Below are 22337 nucleotides of genomic sequence, written 5' to 3'. Positions count from 1 at the left end.
TGTAGCTTTCTATTGAGGTCTCTCCCTACTTTCTGCCATTTGCCCGGGTGTATGTCAGGGCCATTAACAAGAAACCATGGACAGACTTCATCAACAAAGAGAAAAAATTTCACAAGATCTTTCTTCTTGACTTTAACTCCCCTTTCTCTAAGATTGCTTTTAAGGTCCTGTATAAAGACCTGTTCTTTAGATAACTTAGAACCCATGAGAAAAATGCGGCAGATGGCTATTCACGTTTCTGAAGGGCTCTCCGTGGAGCGATTAATAACTGGTCCGGACGATCTGCTCACTTTTAATCTGCCGGGCGGGGGTCCTAACCTCGAGCCCCACGTTGGGCGCCACTTGATCCGACCCGCGGGTCAGTAATTAAGTGGGGGTCGAGGAGGACCCAGCCTGAATAGGAACGGGTATGAAATAAGGAGAGTGGGACCGAGATGGTGGCAAGCAAGGTCTGAGTTTATTGAGTTGAGTGCAGGCTTATATCCAAGAGCAGGAATGAGGAAGTTAGCTGGCGGTTGGGGATGGGGAGGTGCCGCTGGAACTTGGACTGTGAGAAGGAACATTCTGTGATTGGCAGTTTCCTGTTATTCTGTAGGGTAGGGCCTTTCCTGGAACTAGTGCAGTCTGTTTGTTCGCACGCAATGTTCCAGCACCTGGGGCATGGTGACCTGGGGTGTGTCTCCCGAATCCTGGTTCCTGACAGTTGTAGGTGATTTTTTTTCAGTTGGGGGAACGGAGGTAAACACAGGTTAATGCAACATCAATCAGCATACTAATATAACATTGTTCACAATTAAAGTTCTAACAAAATTAATATATAAAAATGGAAAGGAAAGACTATAAAGAGGATCTTTGGAAATTATGTTGAAATAGGATTAACCTGAAGATTTAAAATATATTGTAATAAGGTAGTCATTTTAATTTTTTTAAAAAATAGGATTAATAGGAATAGAATAGTGAATCCAGACTAGAGCCTAATGTATGTGATTATATGATAAACTCAAAACCCACAATATGTTATTCAATTTTTAAATAAAAATTAGCAGTGAAAAATGGATATTGAAAAATGAGTTAGAGTCAGAGCTTCAGGTACTAAAATGAACTCTAACAGCATTCATCACCCAAATATTTTTTTAATTGGGGAGATGGAAGAATCATATTTTTTTTTCACTTCTAGATTCAAGAATATTATCTCTAAAATAACTAGAATAAATTGTTGGTAACAACTGGTAGATTTAATTACACAAAATAAAAGGACTTTATAGAACAAAAAGCATTCCTTTCAAATAAAAGCAAACAACTTGGAGAAAATTACTGACATCAAGAATCTATAATCAATGGATAGAACACAGCCCTGAAGTCAGAAGGACCTGAGTTGAAATCTGGCCTCAGATGTTTAATAATTGCCTGGCAATATGACACTTAACCCCATTGCCTTAAATAAATAATTTTTTTGAAATAGAATCTATAATCAATTATTTTAAATCTTTAAGAGTAGTATCAGTTCTCAAATTGAAAAATGTTTAAAGAGTATGAAAAGACAGTTTTCAAAAGAACAAATATCAAGGGGTGGCTAGGTGGCATAGTGGATAAAGCACAGGCCTTGGAGTCAGGAGTACCTGGGTTCAAATCCAGTCTCAGACACTTAATAATTACCTAGCTGTGTGGCCTTGGGCAAGCCACTTAACCCCATTTGCCTTGCAAAAACCTAAAAAAAAAAGAACAAATATCAATTTCAAAGGATGATGACATAATTTCTGTCTCTGCTTCTATTATTTTTCCACCCAAATGATTTCCACCATATTCCTTGATAAGCTGTTATTCAATTGTGTCTGTCTTTTCATCATCTCATAGACCAAAATTATGTACATACTGCACATGGCATTTTCTTGGCTGATACTGGAGTGGTGTTCCATTTCCTACTTCAATGGTTATGGGAAACAGAAGTTAAATGACTTGCTCAGCTGCTTCCTTAGATACTCAAAATATGCTTTTTGAATAAATGAATACAAAACTACAGTGGGATTTTTGCTTGCTTAATGCATATAATTTATGAGTGCAGCCAGAGAACTATGCATAGTATTTAAAGATAAGAAAGCAGGGTTATGAATTCTTTTGTCTGATGAAAATGAAATCTACTGATGAATATCAGTATGCTAGGCCTTTTTCATTCCATCAACATTAATTTCCTCCTATGTACTCCTCCAGTTGCTTGAATAATTTTTTTTTCATTTTTTAAGCAAACATCCTGGTGATATATTTCTTCCTAAACAGCAATGCTTTCTTGATTCTAAGGATTATGAAATCTCAGTTAACAAACTGAAGACTTTAGGAATCCAACTAGTAGTAGGTGATTAAAGTGCTTCAGAAGAAAAAGGCAAATTTTGGAACTGTACAGTGAGCTGTTTAAGAAAGTGTTAGCCTGAGACTGAGATTTGGAATGCTGTACTATGGGTTAAATTTCTAGTCTTGATTCAGACAGCAGAATGTATATACCTGTGGAATGCTATAAAAATGTATTTGCCTGGAATATTGCAAATCTAATCAAATGAGTTTGAAACAGAAATGAAGACTATAGGGAAAAAGGAATCTTTGCATACCTAACAAGTCATATAGCAGAGAGAGTAGTTATAAAATCAGAAAAGTGGCACAGGAACATAACATGTAGAGTTAAGCTACAATTTCTTAGTAGACAAAATCAAGGAAAGAACCAGCACTAAAGCTAATGACCTGGGTTGTCTATGAACATATACACATAAAGGATAAAATGAAATGTATTTATGAAGCATTTCTGCAAACCTTAAACACATACAGGTTAATAAGCAAGGGAAACTAGAGACCTTTATTCAAGGAGGCAAATTTGATGAAAGTTGTCATAGATAGCAACCAAAGCTAAAATATGACTTCAGAATAGTCTACCTTAAATAAATGTACAGGCTCGGCAAAAAGGGAAAAATTATAATATGTATATGCAATATGTATTTTTTATATTTGCATGTATTTTCATGCACATTGCAAACTAGGAAAACGGGATACAGCCCTTGACCTCAAGGAACTTGCTTTCTATTATCCCAAAACATGTTGCAAATGAAATATTACAAAGTATATGCAAAACAATTTGAGGGATGGGAGTTAATATTAACAAATGTAGGAATCAGTAGTTGCCTCAAGCAACAAGTAGCACCTGAGTCCTAAGCAAAGCTAGGGATTCTAAGAGATGGAGGTGAGAATGGAGGACATTATAGGTACCAGGGACCAATAACAGTCAAAAGCACAAAAACAGGAGATGGCAAGTCATGCAGAGGGGAAAGTAAATAGAGTATGTGATTGGGAATAATGTATAACACATCTGGAAAGATAGGTTGGAGTCAGATTGTGAAGGAATTTTTAAAAAGTAATTTTTATAACAAAGCTCAATCCTTCTGAAACTGCACAGATTACATTAACCTGGTCCTCTGATGTAACTCTTCATTTGGAAGGAGGTGGAGAATTTGCCTTGGGTTAGTCATAAAAACATGTAATAGAAGTGGTTAAGAGAAACTTTGGAGCATGAATAGAAGTTGGTTTCAACTTGGTAGATAGCAGCCTCTTTGATTGCTTACATAACAGAATTAAAAGATGGGATTGGAGGGAGAAAGATAGGGAAGCCTCAACTTGTCTTCTCTGTTGGTTTTGTCTCCTGTTTGGTTTGACTCCTTCACGGACAACAATTAATGAGATACGACACTGTCAGGAGAGAGCTGAGATCATTTCTCTATGAAGTTGGCATTGGCCTCATTCATATGTGAATGTGGGTCTCTGTTCTTTGCTTACCTTCTAATATATTCTTTAATTCTGGGTGAAGGAAGTTGAATGTGAAAACATAAGACATTGTGGGTTTGGAAAAATCAGGAGAGGAAGTTATCTGGAATCCTGGGACTCAAATTCATGCCAGGTTTTGTTAATAAATTTCTATATAATGGATAGATTTATAATGTAAAATAACCATAAAGATATTGTGACTGGTGGGCTTGCTTCTCTGTGCAAAATTCTCAAAACAAGCTGCTACTGATAATATTGCTATTAATAATGTTTTTTTTTAAATTTATTTATTTATTTTGAATTTTATAATTTTTTCCACTAATCTCACTTCGCTCCTACCCCCACACAAGGCAGTCTATTAGTCTTCATTGTTTCCATGGGTATACATTGATCTAAGTTGGATGTGATGAGAGAGAAATCATATCCTTAAGGAAGAAAAATAAAGTATAAGAGATAGCAAAATTACATAAGAAGATAATGTTTTTTTAAATAAAGGCAACAATCTTTGCTTTTTTTGTTCAAACTTCACACTTCTTTCTCTGGTTACAGATGGTATTCTCCATCACAGATATCTCAAAATTGCGTTAGATTGTTGCACTGATGGATCATAATTCTTTTTCAACTGATAATTGAGATAGCTATTTTTTCTTAGATGGTGGAAAAATTCCATTTCACACAAATAAAAAAGTGCACGTGATTGTTAAATTAGTATAAGTTTGATGAAACAGAGAATACTTACATCACACACAGACAAAACACAATAAGGTTTTTCAGTTTTAAATGTTTGTTTGAGTAAGTCCATTAACCATTACCCTTTGGATATATTAACACCAAATGTATCATTTTGTCTATTATAAATGGGTCCTTTACTCATTTATAATTAAAAAAACAATTTCCATTTAAATCTGTCTGTGCAGAGTACACTAAAATCATTCCATATTATATCACTTTCATTTTTAAAAACTGTCAGTTTAATGAAAATTCTCTTGATGTGCCATTGCCATCAATAAGTTGGCAAAGTAACAAACTTTCCTTAACATCCATTTTTACAACATATACACACATATATCTTAACATTTGTATATTGTTGTTTGTTAGGACTAATATCTATCAACATAGCCTTACAATATGAGTGAGATATACACCTCCACCTTCCCTTCATTAAAAAAGTTTAGTTTTACCTAAAAGGAGACAAAACAATCACAAGACCTGATTGACTCTATTTCCCTAATCCAGATTCCTCTTCATTATATGCCATAAAAGTCCACCCATATGTAGTCACAGCCCTTCTGACTTAATGGAATTCTGAAGACCATGTAAATCACCATATCCTTCACCACAGCCTACTCTGATGACTCGAATGGCTAGACAAGGTAAGGATCATGGCAATTTTGTTGCATGTTCTTGCCAAGATAGAGCAAAGTACATTGAACAATGACTTTTCATCCCAACATCGAACCTAAAATGAGAGGGTACTGATGTTGGAGCTACTTTCAACTATATGCATGTATGTATGCAATATTCTGGGCCTGCTCTAACTCAAACCGGTTATGTATCTGGTTCAGGGCTAAAAATTATGAGGTATTCATGGAGTCTTCTAAAGCCACAATGATAATGTTTAAAAAGGATAGTCCATTCTGTTCACAAAGATAGTCATTCAGATAAAATAGCAACAGTGCTCTGCCTCTGAAAGCACAACAGCAATTCACCCTTCCTAAGAAAGCTTTCCATCAAAGTGTAGAGAATTTCATCAAGACTTCCAATATCAAATTCTCAAAAGTAGCAAAAAAGCTAAATGGCAACTACACTGATAAGTATGCTGTTTTTACCTCAAAATGTAAAAAAAATAAACCAAAAAACTTCATTATAACATCTGTTGTTTCACCTACTTGTGAGGAGGAGGACTTTAGTTTCTCATATAATTGATCTCAAAGGTCTTTTGACATATGGGAAATTACACTTTCTATCCAAGGTATCTGACATAATAGTCATTTGAAGCAGATTTGCATACAACTTACCAAATAACACTTTGACTATAGCTAATGTCATCTACATAGTAGCATCATTCATGTTATTGAATGAAACTTTTTATACTTAGTAATTCTGTAAGCAACTATACACAATAAAAGAAATCATTTGGTTATCTCAGTTTTAAATAACGTTTACTTTTGCTTATTAAAAAGCATTGCATTTTCATTGGAAAAAAATACTTTTTCTTACTAACATCCACTGCTTGCACATTTTTAAGATTTCATTTTAATTTTTTAGGTTTCATGCTATGTGTAGCTAAAGCATTTGTACAAACATAGTGGTCATTCTCTATCTGTTTTGCACTGAGGTACTTGTGAGCAGAGTAAAATAAAGGGAACTAGAAGACCATTCTAATATTTTGAAGAAAAAGAACTGAAAAACTAAAGAGTTTTGATCAATGTAATGACTAACCACATCTACAAATCTCCTGGTAGAGATAAAGAAGAAGAGATATAGAATGAGAAAAACATGTTCATTCATGGCTAGGAAATAAGTTTGTGTTGTATTATGGAGATTATTTGATACAAGGAAGCTTTGTTTATTTTTGATTCTGGGAGGAATATGTAGGATAGGGTGGTGAATGACAGTAATGAAGTATTAAAAAGATGAAAGAAAGAATAAAATTCAGAAGACCCACAAACAAGCAGGATAGTTTTGAAACTAACATGCTGAATTTATTACATATTTTTAAAAGTAGAGTTTTATTTATAGTAGAGGTTAGCTATTTCATATTCTTTCTAAGTGGAAACATTTTTGTTAATTGATGCATTTGAAGTATAAAATGACAAAAATTAAAAATTATCTTAATAAAAAACAGTACTTACATAGCACATACTTTGAGGCAACCACACCACTTTTCTTGATAGTTCATGTCTCCAGAATATCTCTACTACAACTTCTGAGAACTTTGGGTGCGATTGGGAAATACTTTTTAGTTCCGGTTCTTATAAGCTCCCACCAGTGTGCTTCCTGCCATGATTACCAACTGACAACCACTTAATCACCAGAGAAGTAGATTTCAAAGAAGTAGAAAAGACACAAAAGTTTATGAAACTCTCTCTTACCAGTATGTATAGAATCCAGAAGGAAAGTAAGTTCAGTGTTAAAGAGGGGCAACTCACAGCTTCTTGTTCCTGGAAAGTCCACTTCTCCCCTGCATGGACAGCTCAGAAAGTTTCCAAAGGTGCGATTTCAGTCAGTCATTCAGTAAATAAACATTTCTTAAGTGTAGAGGGTATGAAGAAAGGCAGAAGGAATGCTGTTTCCATTCACTGTTGTTGATGCTCTTGTTCTTCAGTTGTTTAAGTCATGCCCCACGTGATATTTCCTTGATAAAGATACTGTAATGGTTTGCCTTCCTTTTTCCAGCTCGTTTTATAGATGAGAAACTGAGGCAAGTGAGACTTGTACCACTGAATCACCCAGCAAGATGTTCTCTTCTCCATATAATTTTGTAGAAATGAGATAATTAGGATAACCTGGAGATGATCTCAGATGTAAGGCACTAACAATAAGAAGGAATGAGAAAGGCTTATTGCAGAAGAAGGATTTGCTGAGACTTGAAGAATGCCAGAGAAGCCAGGAGAGGGAGATAGAGGGAGAGAACTCTTGGCATGGGGAAGCAGGCAGTAAAACTGCCTATAGAGCTAGAGGACAGAAGGTCTTATGAGAGGAACAGGTCACTGGATTGCCAAGTACAATGGAAAATTGAATGTAAAGGAAGGAAGACCTAGGTTATGAAGGGTTTTATAATCCCCACAGAAAATTTGATATTTGATTATGAAGGTAATAGGGAACTGCTGGAATTTGTTAAACAGGGAAATGTCATGTTCAGATCTGAACTTAATGAAGATTATTCTGATAACTGATGAGAAGCTGTATTGGAATGAGGAGAGATTTAACATAAAGGATCAACCAAAAGGTTATTGTAATAGCCCAGACATGAACTGATAAAGGACTTCACTGGGGTGGTAGCATCAGACATTTCAGTGGTAATATAGTTTTAGCAACTATTGGATATGGAGCCTGGTGAGAGAATGAGGAGTCAGGGATGAAATAGAGGTTTTAAGCCTTGGTGGTTGTCACCGTCATAGTGATGTGAAATTTGGAAAGAAACAAGAGTTTTGGGGAAAGGATAATGAGTTCAGTTTTTGATATATTCAATTTAATCTATCTATCTATCTATCTATCTATCTATCTATCTATCTATATATCTATCTATCTATCTATTTATCTATATGGGAGTTCTTGTTTGAAGTGGTCATTAGCCAGCTGGGGATGCAAGACTGGAAGGCAGAACTGAATGAATAGATTTGAGAATAATTTTTCCATCGAAATGATAATGAATTCCTTGGGAGCTGATTATATCAACAAACGAAAGGAAAAGGAAAAAGGGAAGGGGAAAAGGGTAAAGGGCAAAGAGAAAAGATTACAGGAGAGAGACTTTGTTGATACCTACAGTTATCAGAAGCTATATTATAGCTTCTTTTTTAAAGTATCAAGGTACCTTACCTCTTTAAGAAAAGTTCGATAACTTGATTTGCTTAATCAATCTCTGATACTTTTGTGAATCCCTATGACAAATATAATGGATCACCTTATTTTCTGAATTTGGTAGCTTTTTTAAAAATTGTGTTGCAACATTTATACTACTTAAACTATATTATCTTTATCTAGAAATGACTCCTAGGTCTATTTATATAGTCCTAGACTTTCTCCTGAGCCCCAGGCCTGAATCACCAAGTGCCTCCTTTACATCTCAAATAGATGCCACAGAAGTATATTAAATTCAATATGACAAAAATAGAATTAATTTTCATTCATCTAAAAATTCTAGGCTCTTCAGAACTTCCTTCCTGCTTTCTAGGGCACTGACAACCTGCCAGTTAACCAATAATCTAACCATGGTATCATCTTCAACTCCTCTCTCTTGTTCATGCTACATATCCAATCAGTTTTGAAATTGTAATTTTTTCTTAACCATATATCTTGAGTATGAACTCTTTTTTTTTTCCATTCACACAGACCTTGGCCTAGTTCAGGTCCTACATGTTTACACTGCCCTTCTTTGTTTTAAAGTTTTATCAGTGTCTTTTATTTTTACATTAACACAATCTTCATGAGACTTCTCTTGTTACAAAGCAACTTCCATTGAAGGTGCTTGCAATATTTTATATGTGTAGCATTCCTTTCTCCTCTCTGTTTCTAAAAAATTAACAGTTTTGTATTAGAAATATATTTTTGGTTACATGAGTAACAAATGGTGGACTAGTCATTTTCTGTGATCCCACAAACTCTCAAAACTCTCCAAAACAGAAATTATGCAACAAAAATAAAGCACCTTCAATTGTCATGGTCTAAAACACCCAGAATCCAAAAGGTTTTAAAAACAAACAAAAAATGAACCAATTCTTACAAACCCTGTACTCTGTAGCAAGGCTGCAGTAATAGACCCAAGGTCACTACCAGGCTTAAAATAAAATCCATCTCTGTACCCCAGTCCCAACTCCATTTTTTCTAATGTGATAGAAACCCTGTCTCCAGGCTGCTGAAGTCTAGCGAAAGCCCTTCAGGAACAATAGACTGCTGGAAGCAGTAACACCATTGAGGCTCAGACTGCCTGTACCAGAACAGAGAATGGAGGAACAGGAGAGGTCACTGACATGTAGACGGCTGTGCAATTAATTCTCAAGGAAAAGTATAGACTCCAATTGGGGTGACTGACATTTTGAGATCCATCCTTCAAGGAAATCACAATCAGAGAGGATGAAGTCAGGAAGTGAGTGATAGGGAAAATGAGGGGGGGAGGGCAAAGACCTTGAAACATAAGCTGATAAACCAGAACCAACATAAATATGATTTCCAGATCTAATAAATAAGTTCAAGTATCAATGAATAAATACTGAAGAACAGAGGTAAATGATACAACAGTTAATGAGACAGAGGACCCTATGGAACTTGAGAATGTGTTAAAATAATGTGCTAATCCTGAGTGATTAAAAAAGTGTTAGTAAGTATTATGAGAGAAGAATGTATGCCTGCAAAGCAAAAATAATGAGCAAAATAAAGAAACTTGGAATCTACAATAGCAAGCTTCATTAAAGAAACAAAAGATAGAACATTAGATTAGGGATAGTTATACACAGAAGTGAAAGACCATCCGGAAGAACAAAAGCAATATCCAAAATATATGTGTTCATGTAAATATAAATGCATGTAAATATAAGTAACTTAAGGAAACATGAATGTAGCTGTTAGCATGTATATGGAATTTAACTAGAGCAAACTAAGATAAGAGCTGGGTCTCATAATCAGATAGAATCTCTGAGCAATGAACTCAATCAACCAACACTCTGCTTCACAAATACATTACTATTTCATCATGGATTCCTAACTAGGATTCTGATGTATTTAGTTTCAGACTTGGTCCTTATTTACTTAATCATTCCTCTTTCTTTGTATCTCCTCCATGTTTCACTTATCCATCTTCACTAAATACTATAACCTTAATAATTTAATTTGATTGTACTAGTGAAAACAGAAGCATTGATTGCATAACATAAACTACACATTATCTTTACTACTACCAGGAGTCATCACTTCCTAAGGCAGAAACTTCTTTCAGAGTCCAGGTCCTGTTTTATTTATAGTCATCCAGCCTCCACATGTGAAAAGTTGAGAGACTTCAGTCTTTATAAAGACTTACCACCTTCTCCTGAAACAACCTGTACATAGACAGTAAATTCCCAACTGGAACAGAAAGCATTGCAGAAACTTTGATGATTTTCCTAGTCATAAATGCACAAGCCAATGGAAAAAGAGGATTGCTCCTCCAGGAACTCAGGATCTTTGCTCAACCAGTGCAACTAGAATTCTGAATCACAATCTGCTCATACCTCTATCTGAGCCTGTAAGTTCATTTTTTAACTTGGATGCTATTAAAGCCTTAGAAATTAATTCTCATATGGTGCCACGTGATTATCATCACTCTAATACTGACATCAAGTAAGAACCAAGGAGAATAGAAAAGATGTGCTTCAATTACTATTATATGTTTCTCTGTTTCTGTCTTTCACCTTTAAAATTATTATACCCAAAAATTTCCATGTGTTTCATATCTGCCCATTTGGGACTGTCCAAGATGCAAAAAGGACTGATCAACCATGTCAGATTAGCATAATATTTGGCAAGACACTAGAACTCATTCATTAAATCAAAATAAGAATAAAAGACATGGAAAATGATATAAATTGATCACTACTATAAAAAGGGAAATAAAAGGAATGGAATCTTAGACAGTATTGGCAGGGATCACAAGCATTTCCTATTATTAATTTGTTCCTATCTGGTAATAATATGTAACATATTTATGGTTTTGTGCATCATTTTATTCCTTCAGCTGGGTTATTTGGGTATTTGATTTTGTTTATGGTTATTAAGATTATAATAACATTTTTAAAGAAGAAACCCAAGCTATGATGCTTTACTTCTTTCAATAAAATTTTAATTGATTTTGAACAAGTCACTTAACCTTTCTTTTCAAAACCTTTTTATCTAGAAAATGCTGAAACATGTACTTATTTTTGAATGAAGCAACTAATGATATAATTTATTAAATGGTCCTGACATAAATGTTTGACTAATAGTCCCAATGTCATAGAGAATTTTATGGAGAAAACTCCCTTAGTGAGGCAGATAAGGAATTATATTTCAACTTAGAAACTTAAGGAATTGGCTTAAAGAGGTATAGGAACAATACGCAATTTACTAAGAGACAATCCACTCACAATCAAGTCCACAACCATATGCTAAACATTCCAATAAATCCCAGGCTAAGTGCAATATAGCATAACCTACATGGAGAAGACTGTGGTCTTTTCAGAAGACTGGAAGTGTAGGGAGAAGCCAGGCTATGAAGAAATTTAAAAACCAAAGAGAGTCCATATGTGTCAAAGGCAAGCACTGAACCCAGGTCTGAGTAAAGGTCCCTATCCACATGCCACATATCTCATGTGTCTTGCTTTAATAAGTACCTAGAATGGTTAGTCTGCCTATAATCTCTCTTCTTTTCATTTAACCTATAGAATCACTATACTAACCTTCCTAAGACATTTCAAATTTGCATGTTTGCTGAGATGGGAAAAACTGATAATGATGCAGATAATTACAAGAATAATAGGTTTCATATATAATTACATATAATTACTTACATGTTATAAATAAAAGTAATATATAAAATTCACTTTTCATATATATATATATATATGTATGAGTATATATATATACATATACACAAGTATACATAATTATATTTTCAAATTGAAGACTATATTTAAATTCTTGCTGATCTTTTGAAATTGACATACTGGAATCAGACAATAGTCATATTCTAAAATTATTACATTGGATCTAGTCTGAGATCCATAGTACCTGTGTGATCTTGTAAAGTCTCTTAACCCCTTTGCCTTAGTTCCCACATCTGAAAAATAAGGTTGATAATATCATGTGCCTCCCAGACTGGTTGTGACGATCAAATGAGATAAAGCACTTAGCACTGTGTCTGGCACAAAGTAATAATGTTAATATTGGCTATTATTATTATCACTAAGTTTTGCCTAAGCTGTACTTCTAACTTACAACATTAATGCTAGTTAATATTATCATTATTGTGATTATTATTCTACTTCAATTGCCTGAGTTTAATTTTTCTCATTTATAATTTTAAAGGATTAAAATATATTTCTTTTAAGCTGGAATCCATAACTTGTATCATAGAATCTAAGGTCAAAATGATGTGTCCCATTTTAGGAAAACTAACAAAAACTCAATAAACATTTTTCCTGAGCACTTGATATTGGTTAGACATTATAAGAGGAGGATATCAAAAAATGTATTTACAAAGTAAGCTTCCACCTCTCTTAATAGTTTACAATCTAGTAAGAGAAATAAAACATTTAAGCAAGTAACAAAACAGAGAAGTGTATTGTTACAGGGAGTTAGTGCCATATGAAGAGTGGAAATAATAGACTAGGAATTCAGGGACATTAGAGATCAATTTTGGCTAAGGCAAGATGTCATAGGGAGAGTGGTATATGACCTTGAGATGGGAGTTAAGGCATTCAAGGTAGGGAAAATGGACAAAGACAGGGCATTAGAAAAATGAAAAATATGTTTAAAAATTGATGAGATTGGCTAGAATTCAAGAGATAAATGGGAAACAAAGCTAAAAATGATAAGGGATGGATGGTGGGATTGTAAGAGATGATAAAAAAATGAAAACTTAAGGTATTTGTAATTTCTTAGAAAGAAAAGTGGGAACCATTGAAAGTTTTTGAGTTTTTGGTAAACTAACGTGGAGACTTATATGGAGTGGATTGGAATAATGGAGACTCTAAGGAGAAAAATCATGTGGTCAGGCTTTAGAAAATGAGTTAGAACTAGGGCAGTGGGAGTGAGAGTGGTGACAAAGGAAGTTATGAATAAAAATAAGAGAGTGGTATTTGACTGAATACAGCAACCTAGGAAAAAGAGGAGTAAAAAAAATATGAGTGGTGTAGTCGACAGATTAATGAAGTTAGAAATATCTTACTTTGAATTCCACATTTGACTAGTTTTGTGACCCTTGACAAATCACATAACCTCTCTAGGCTTCATTTTCATAAATATAAGGTTCTGCCTTTAAATCTATAGTTCTATGTTTTCTTCTTGTAGATTTCTAAATTAAGAGATTATGTGTCACATAATGTATAAAGCCCTGGGCATGGAAACATGAAGCCCTGGTTTAAATCCTGCTTCAAACATCTATTAGTTATATGGCCATAGGCAAATCACTTCTAAGCTCTCTGGACTTCATTTCCCTTGGCTTTATAATGAAGTGTTTGGACTCAATCCACAATGTCCTGTTTAATCCTAAATCTATGATCTTGCTTGTTGGCTTGGTTCATCTCTTGTGACCCCTTTTGGGGGATTTTTGGCAAAGAAATTTGGTTTGCAAATTCCTTCTCCAGCTCAGTTTAGAAAATGAAGACACTAAAGTAAACAAGGTGAAGTTACTTGTCCAGATCACACAGTAACTAAGGTCAGAGGTCAAATTTAAACTCAGGTCTTCTGCTTACTCTATTGTTATTTATAGAAATTGAATGTAGTCTTGCATTTTGCTGGATTTTCACTTTATTTAATAATTATTTATCACAGCTTTTTAAGTTCTATTTCAACCATTTTCTTTTTAAGATACGACAAGTGGTTTAATCAGTTTCTCTTCACTGAGAGATAAGATGTTTCTTCTTTCAATTTGTTTATTAGTCTTTCAAAGAACTTTGAGGGTTCCTGTTGCCCTTCTGATCTCTTTTAGTGTCTCTTATTATAGTTATTGCAGAATTATTCTTCTTCTGGAAAGTTTTACAGACATTCTCTTAGATTTTTAGAGCATTTTTTGTGCATTGAAAAACAATTTTACTGATTCTTTTGCCAATGGATTCATTTTTCAGTGCCATCTACCCAAAAGAACCTTTCTTTGTAAAAAAAATAGAGCTAATCAAAACAAACACATTGACATGTCACAGTCTCATTCCACATTACCATCAAAATGAAAGCCCAGTTCCTCTCCACAAAATAAAAGATAAAGGTTTTTATCATATGTTCCTCAGAGTTAAAATTGATCACTGTATTTGTAGAAGAGTCAGGGAGAGATCAAGTGGTGAGAATAAGAACATAGATTTAAGGCTATAGACTTGGCCTATAAACATCACCTAATCTACTATTGTTGTTGTTTGTTGAGTCATTTTAGTTGTCTCTAATACTTTGTGACCCCCTTTGGGTTTTTGGTGGGTTTTTTTGGCAAAGATATTGGAGTGGCTTGCAAATTCCTTCTCTAGTTCATTTTACAAATGAGGAATTGAGGCAAAAAGTATTAGGCTCACACAGCTAGTAAGATCTGAGGCAGAATTAAAGTCATGGAGATGTTTTCCTGATTTCAAGCTCAGTGTTTACTCATTACATCAACTACACTGTCTGAACCCCCCCCCCCCATTTTGTAGATGAAAAAACTGAGTCATTTGGTGGGAAACATAGTGAAGCAAGAGAGAGCTACACTTGAGAGCATGTTCAACAGATAGCAGCATTTCGATTATCAGTGAAAGATCCTAGAAGTTTTGAAGTATCAAAGAACTAATTTGCCCTTCCATTCATGTGCCCTTATCACACATTGTTCCTTGTGTATTGATACTCTAAACAATTCCCACTAGGGTTCATTCTGTTCAGTGAATGAAGTGAACATATTTACAGTAGGAGAAAGTTCAAAGTTAACATAAGAAATGTAAGGTTTTCATATATTGATGGCCATTTGCATGTCTCCTCTGATAACTCTTCATATATTTTGACTACTTCTCTACTGGGGACTCATGTTATTTTCATTTTGATTGGTACTTTTTTGCTTGCTTAATTTCAAAGAATTTCTGATAGTCTTTCTGAGGGGATGAAGTTGTTTTCCTCTTTCTTTTCTTTTAGTTGTTGTTTAAATTCTTTGGTTCATTTCTTACCTTTTTTTAATTTTGAAAAAGGGTTAGACATAGACACAAATTCCTCAGTCTTCTTGCTGAAAGTCTCCTTGTCTTGTATTTGCGCAGTTGATTTTTTGAATTTCTGTCAACACTAGAATTAATCTTATTAGATATATTCAATGTTTATTCTGTTGAGATTTTAGCTAAATAGCAAAATAGATAGAATGATGACTTGGACTCAAGAAGGCCTGAGTGTGTCCTCTTGCTGTAGTGACTGATTAGTTGTGTAAATTTGAACAAGTAACTAGCAATGTTCATCTTAGGTTTTCTCTCAAATGAGATTACATATGTGAAGTGTTTTGCAAACATCAAAGGCCTATAGAAATGCCAGTTAGCTGTTATTAAGGTCTTCACAATTCTTTTTTATTATACCATTTACAGATTTGATAAATATGCCATCCATATCTTCAAAATAAATAAAACTTTTTAACAGGAGCATGTTAACTATTGAGAACTGTGGCATTCCATGAAAGAACAGTTTGAGGTTGATATCAAATCATGAATCAATATTGTCTAGGCCCAATTAATTAAGCAGTTCAAGATCAAGTTAAATATGCTGTCATCATTTTTTCTTCTCATCTTGTCTACAAGTTCATGTCTGTCTGCCTATCTACCTGTCTCTATTTTTCTATTTCTTTTTTCTCCCTTTCTGTCACTTCATCTCTTTCTGTTTATCTCTCTGTTGCATTGCTTACTATTCACTTCATAGGATTTTTAATTCCCTCTTTTTCCTAGGTTAAAGAGTGGGACCCTTACTTTTTTGAAGTAGAGACACTGCCATGGGGCTGATATGGACAAGCACAGTATATAACTTCCCTCATATACTGAGCTCCAATAACCTGCTATATTAGAAAAGGTGTGGCTACACGTTCTTGGTTTCTCGTGTAGTCTCCCTGGGTTTTTTTCCTCAATCTACTGGCTGACAAGGAAACATCTTGGATAGGGAGGAAGAATGTTGTGTGCAAATATTTGGTACCTGGAAATTTGGTACCATCCTCAGGAGGAGAGGAATACTTTTCCCAAAAGGCAATGTTCATGATTATAAATCCATTCAGATATAGTTCCTATACCATTTCTCATTCAGGGTTTATTTTGATACATCACCCTGTTATGCTAAATTTATACTCAAAACCATAGATGTAACATGACTGATTTTCAAAAATGGCCTCCTAAAATACAGGTACACTTTGTTTGATGATCTAACAATTGACCATCAATGTCAAAAAAGGGGAATAAGATAATTAGGTAAGAATTATTCTTAGGAAACATTTGCCATTTCATAATGATTATAATTACCCTTTATAGATGCTCTAAAATTATTATTTTGGGAGGAAAAAGGAACTACTCAGCATGTATGCAGATATAATTTTCACATTTATATGAACACATGAAGTGAAGTGAGCAGAACCAGGGGAACAATTTGCATGATCATATCAACATTATAAACACAAACAATTTAGGAAGAAGTAACCATCATCAACACAATAAATCCATTATGATTCCAGAAGACTGATGTTAAAGAATGCTACCCATTGAATAGAGAGTTGATGAACTAATACGTAAAATGAGAAATAAATTTTTACCTACGGTAAAATCTGTTTGGCTTGACTAGGCTCATATGTTTGATATTTTAAAACAATGGCAATTTCAGTTTTTTTATTTCCCAGTAATGTTACTGTCTCTTAATAAGGAAAAGTGCTTTGACTACTTTGGTGCCCTTATGTACTGTAATTTACAAAAGAAAAATCATCAAATTAATTTTAAATAATATTTTCCCTATAAATACAGTCCCAACTTGGGTTTTTAAAAATCTTGATCTCAAATACTTTCTTGCCACTATTGAGTGATTCTGCATTTAAAATCATTAGTAATTTTTAGTACTCTTTCACAATGTGAAATAAACTTTTTGTTAAAAAATGACTTTTAGAATCTTAAGTATTTGTTGACTGCAAAGGTCAGTGGATGTACTGACATACTCCAGAAGAACCTGACATTTGTGAAGGTTTGTGGCATGACTTATGAGGTCACAAAGATTCTGGATTTGGAAGGAGCCATCCCTATGAGAATGACCTCTTGGAAATACCTCCTTCTGGTATGTCTGATATCCAACCCCATCCTAAATTGAAGGTCATTCCCTTCCTTTGATGGACAATCCAGATGTAGTTTTTCAGATCCACCTTCTGATAGAGGAACTGCACAATAAAATCTTGCTAGTTTGTCTCTCTAACCAGAAACCCATGTACATATACATAGACTGAAAACAGAAATATTAATAAATATAGCCTAATTCTTTTGCCCTTTTTTTAGAAGTTGCTCTCTGGAGATTAATGTTAGTTCCTCAGTAAGGGTCATCTCTGAAGGATAACTCATATTTAATCTAATTATTATTTTTAAGGCCATGGAAAGTCCGTCCTCGGTATTGATGCATTTGATCTCCTAGCTATGCAAGGGAGACTCAGAATTCTTGGCCAGTACCAGAATTCCAAACAGCTGGTTCTACCACCCTCAGCTTTCCTTATACTTCAACTTTCCTAGTCAAGCATTGCTATTAGGAAAAGCATAGTTTTGACTATACTCATTGGCAAGGTGATATTTCTGCTATCTAGTGTACTGCCCAGATTTACCATAGCATTCCTTCCTACAAGAAAGGGCCTTTTAATTCCATCATTATAACACACCTTCAATTTCTTCTTCTTCTATATGCCAGGAACCACTTGCCACCATCTTAGTTTTTTGGTGTTTAAGTTTCAAGGCAAGTTTTAAACTTTTCTCTTTCATCCTCATCAAGACACCTCTAAATTGTTTTTTTTTTATTTTCTGCCATCAGAGCAGCATCAACCAGATATTTGACATTGATGATATTTCTCTAAGCCACCTTGGCGAGTCTCATAGCTTGCCCCTTAGTGACCGGGGACAGCTCTTTTCTTGGGGTGCAGGTAGTGATGGACAACTTGAACATACAATAACTGAAGATTCTGTTGCAGTACCCAGGTTAATAAAGAATCTGAACCAACAGATGATACTGCAGGTTTCCTGTGGCAACTGGCATTGCATGGCTCTTGCAGCTGATGGGCAGTTCTTCACATGGGGACAGAACCGCCATGGGCAGTTGGGCCTAGGGAAAGAATTCCCTTCCCAAGCTAGTCCCCAGAGAATGAAATCCCTAGAGGGAATCCCTTTGGCTCAGGTTGCTGCAGAAGGGGCACACAGCTTTGCCCTGTCTCTCTCAGGAGCTGTATTTGGATGGGGAAGGAATAATGCTGGCCAACTGGGACTCAGTGATGAAACAGATTGACCATCTCCTTGTCATGTGAAACTCTTAGGAACTCAAAAAGTTGTTTATATTAGTTGTGGAGAAGAACACACAGCAGTCCTTACAAAGAGTGGAGGAGTGTTCACTTTTGGCACTGGTTCCTTTGGACAGCTTGGACATGACTCCATGAATGATGAGGTTAATCCAAGAAGGGTTCTAGAATTAATGGGCAGTGAAGTAACTCAGATTGCTTGTGGCAGACAGCATACTCTAGCCTTTGTGCCTTCCTCCGGCCTCATCTATGAATTTTGCTGTGGAGCCAGGGGCCAGTTAGGAACTGGACATACCTGTAATGTTAAATGCCCATCCCCTGTCAAGGGTCACTGGGCTGCTCACAATGGCCAACTTTCATCTCCAGCTGATTCCTTTAAATATCACATTGTTAAACATATCTTCTCAAGAGGAGACCAAACTTTTGTACTTTGCTCCAAATACGAGAATTCCTCTCCTGCAGATGACTTCAGGATCATGAATCAAGCACAATATACCAGTTTAATAAATGATGAAAAAATAGGTATTTGGAGACAAAAACTATCAGAGCATAGCAACTCCAATTCAATCAATGGTGTTCTGCAGATATTGTCTTCAGCTGCCTGCTGGAGTGGAAGTTTCCTTGAAAAAAAATATTGATGAGCATTTTAAAACGAGTCCCAAAATTCCAGGGATTGACCTGAATTCTACCAGAGTATTTGTTTGAGAAGCTAATGAACTCTCAGCACTCGCTGCTTCTAGAACAGATTTTAAAAAGCTTTGAAAGTTTCCTGATTCCCCAGCTGTCCAGTACACCACCAGATGTTGAAGCAATTAGAATCTATTTAATATTTCCTGAGTTCCCTCTACTTCAGGATTCAAAATAGTATATAACGTTAACACTTACCATGGCAATGGCTATTCTATGACTGGATGCAAACCCTAGTAAAGGCTTAGATAACTGGTGGTGTCAGGTGTGCCCACGATATTTCTTGAAGCTAGTATACCTTTATAAAAGTGCAGTAGTTTATCTCCTCAGTGGAAGAAAAACATTGCTGATTCCAGTTCTGTTTAGCAGTTATATCACAGCAGCTCTCAAGCTTTGGAAAAACTGCATAAGGTAAATCAGAAAGTGAAACATGTGGAATATGATAAGTTTTACATACCTGAAATTTCTCATCTTGTGGACATTCAGGAAGATTATCTCATGTGGTTCTTACATCAGGCAGGAATGAAAGTTAGACCATCTATAATGCAGGATGCTGTGACTCTCTGTTCCTATCCATTTGTCTTTGATGCTCAAGCTAAGACCAAAATGGTACAGACAGATGCTGAACTCCAGATGCAGGTCGCTATCAGTGGAGCAAATTTGCAGAATGTGTTATGCTCCTCATATTGGAGCCTCTGCTGGCCAGAAGCCCATTCCTTGTCCTTCATGTTCGCAGGAGCAACCTTGTTGGAGATGCCCTGAGAGAGCTGAGTATTCACTCTGACAATAATTTGATAAAGCCTCTGAAAGTAATCTTTGATGGGGAAGAAGCAGTGGATGCTGGAGGTGTAACAAAAGAATTCTTCCTTTTGCTCTTGAAGGAACTTTTGAATCCTATCTATGGCATGTTTACCTATTATCAAGATTCAAACCTCTTATGGTTTTCTGACACATGTTTTGTAGAGCATAATTGGTTTCACCTGATTGGCATAATCTGTGGACTAGCTATCCACAACTTCACTGTGGTACATCTTCATTTTCCCCTCGCCCTCTACAAAAAATTACTGAATGTCAAACCTGGCTTGGAAGATTTAAAGGAGCTGTCACCTACTCAAGGAAGGAGTCTCCAGCAGCTTCTCGATTACCCAAGGGAAGATGTAGAAGAGGTCTTCTGCCTCAACTTCACAATATGCAGAGAAAGTTATGGGGTAGTTGAAGAGAAGAAGCTTATACCTGGAGGAGACAAAATGACTGTACAGAAAGATAACAGGCAGGAATTTGTGGATGCTTATGTCAACTATGTCTTTCACCTGTCAATTCATGAATGGTATGCAGCCTTTTCCAGTGGTTATCTGAAGGTGTGTGGAGGCAAATTATTAGAACTCTTCCAGCCTTCAGAGCTGAGGGCCATGATTGTGGGGAACAGCAATTACAACTAGGAGGAGTTGGAAGAGAGCACAATCTATAAAGGTGATTATTCAGCTCCACAACCCACAGTGAAAATGTTTTGGGAAACTTTTCATGAACTTCCTTTGGAAAAGAAGAAGAAATTTCTTTTATTTCTGACAGGCAGTGACCAGATCCCTATCTAACTGTTGCGTTTTTCGTCCACAAAAAAGGTAACTCAGGAGGCAAGTAAGATGATCTGGTACTTCCATCTCTTTGAGGATTTGCCACTTTTTTGTGATCCTCACAAAGACTTCAGTGTAGTCAGTGAAGCCAAAGTAGATTTTTTTGAGGAGTGGGAACTCCCCTACTTTCTTCATAATTGATGAATGTTGGCAATTTCTTCTCTAGGATCTCTGTCTTTTTGAAATTCTGCTCTTCTGGTTGATTCTTGGTTCTTCTATTGCTGTAGCGCAGCTTGAGGAATCTTGTTTCATGTGGGTTTCTAGTTGATTTTCTAGGGTTTCCTAAGAATACCATCATATCATCTGCAGAGTAAAAGTTTGCTTCCTCATTGCCTATTCTAATTCCTTCAATTTATTTTTCTTTTCTTATTCCTAAAAATAACAATTCTCACAAAATACTGAACAATAGTGGAGATAACAGGCATTCTTGTTTCACCCCTGGTCGTACTGAAAATGCTGCCAGTTTGATCATGCTTGTTGATAATTTTAGATAGTTACTCTTTATCATTTTAAGGAAAACTTCATTTATTCCATGGTCTCTAATGTTTTTAATAGGAATGGGTGCTGAATTTTGTCAAAGGCTTTTTCAGCAGCTTGCAAAATCTTAAGTATAAGCTTGCTGGCATATGAAATGAGCCCAGTTTTTGAATTATTTGAATATTCCTTGACATCATGCTTCTTTAGGACTAGGACATTAACTGATCTTTTCAAATTTAATGTTCATTGTTCAGTTTTCCAAATTTGTTGGTGTATTAAGTGTAATACCTTTAGCATTTAAGAATTTAAATAACTCAGCTATACTAATTCTCTGAAATTTTGCATTCATTTGGATATCTTTCACTTTCATCCTTTCCTCAACTATTTGTAAAGCCTCATCAGACAGTCATTTCACTTTCTTGCTTTTTTTCTTTGCATTTTTCTTGTTGCTGCCTCTGATAAAATATTGTAACCTTTGTCCATAGTTCTTCAGCTGCTCTGTCTTCCATCCAGATCTAATCCCTTAAATCTATTTTTTACTTCTATATCATATTCATAATGGATTTATTTAGGCACTGTATTCATGATTTGATAGTTTCCCCTACTTTCTTCAATTTGTATGAATTTGAAAATAAGAACCCCATCATGTGAGCCACAGTAAACTCTATTTTAACTGACTGTAAAGAACTTATTATTGACAATGATAGATAAAGTCTTTGTTCTGACATTGACTCTAAACTCTGAAACTAGTCATTTTTATTTAGCCTTTTCTAAACAGAAAGACAAAATCTACCCTATGTTAAATATATTGTGAGCCTGAGTGTTTTTAGAGCATCTGAGTGTTAAAA

The 22337-nt window shown here is 35.2% G+C and overlaps 1 pseudogene; it reads left to right on the top strand.

The window, feature by feature from the left end:
- Positions 1-521: 521 nt before the first annotated feature.
- Positions 522-20955, top strand: LOC141504142 (putative E3 ubiquitin-protein ligase HERC3 pseudogene; annotated as a pseudogene).
- Positions 20956-22337: the final 1382 nt, after the last annotated feature.

Source organism: Macrotis lagotis, unplaced genomic scaffold (assembly GCF_037893015.1).
Source record: "Macrotis lagotis isolate mMagLag1 unplaced genomic scaffold, bilby.v1.9.chrom.fasta BILBYCTG391, whole genome shotgun sequence".
NCBI lineage: Eukaryota > Metazoa > Chordata > Mammalia > Peramelemorphia > Peramelidae > Macrotis > Macrotis lagotis.
This window is presented reverse-complemented; position numbering and strand designations above follow the sequence as displayed.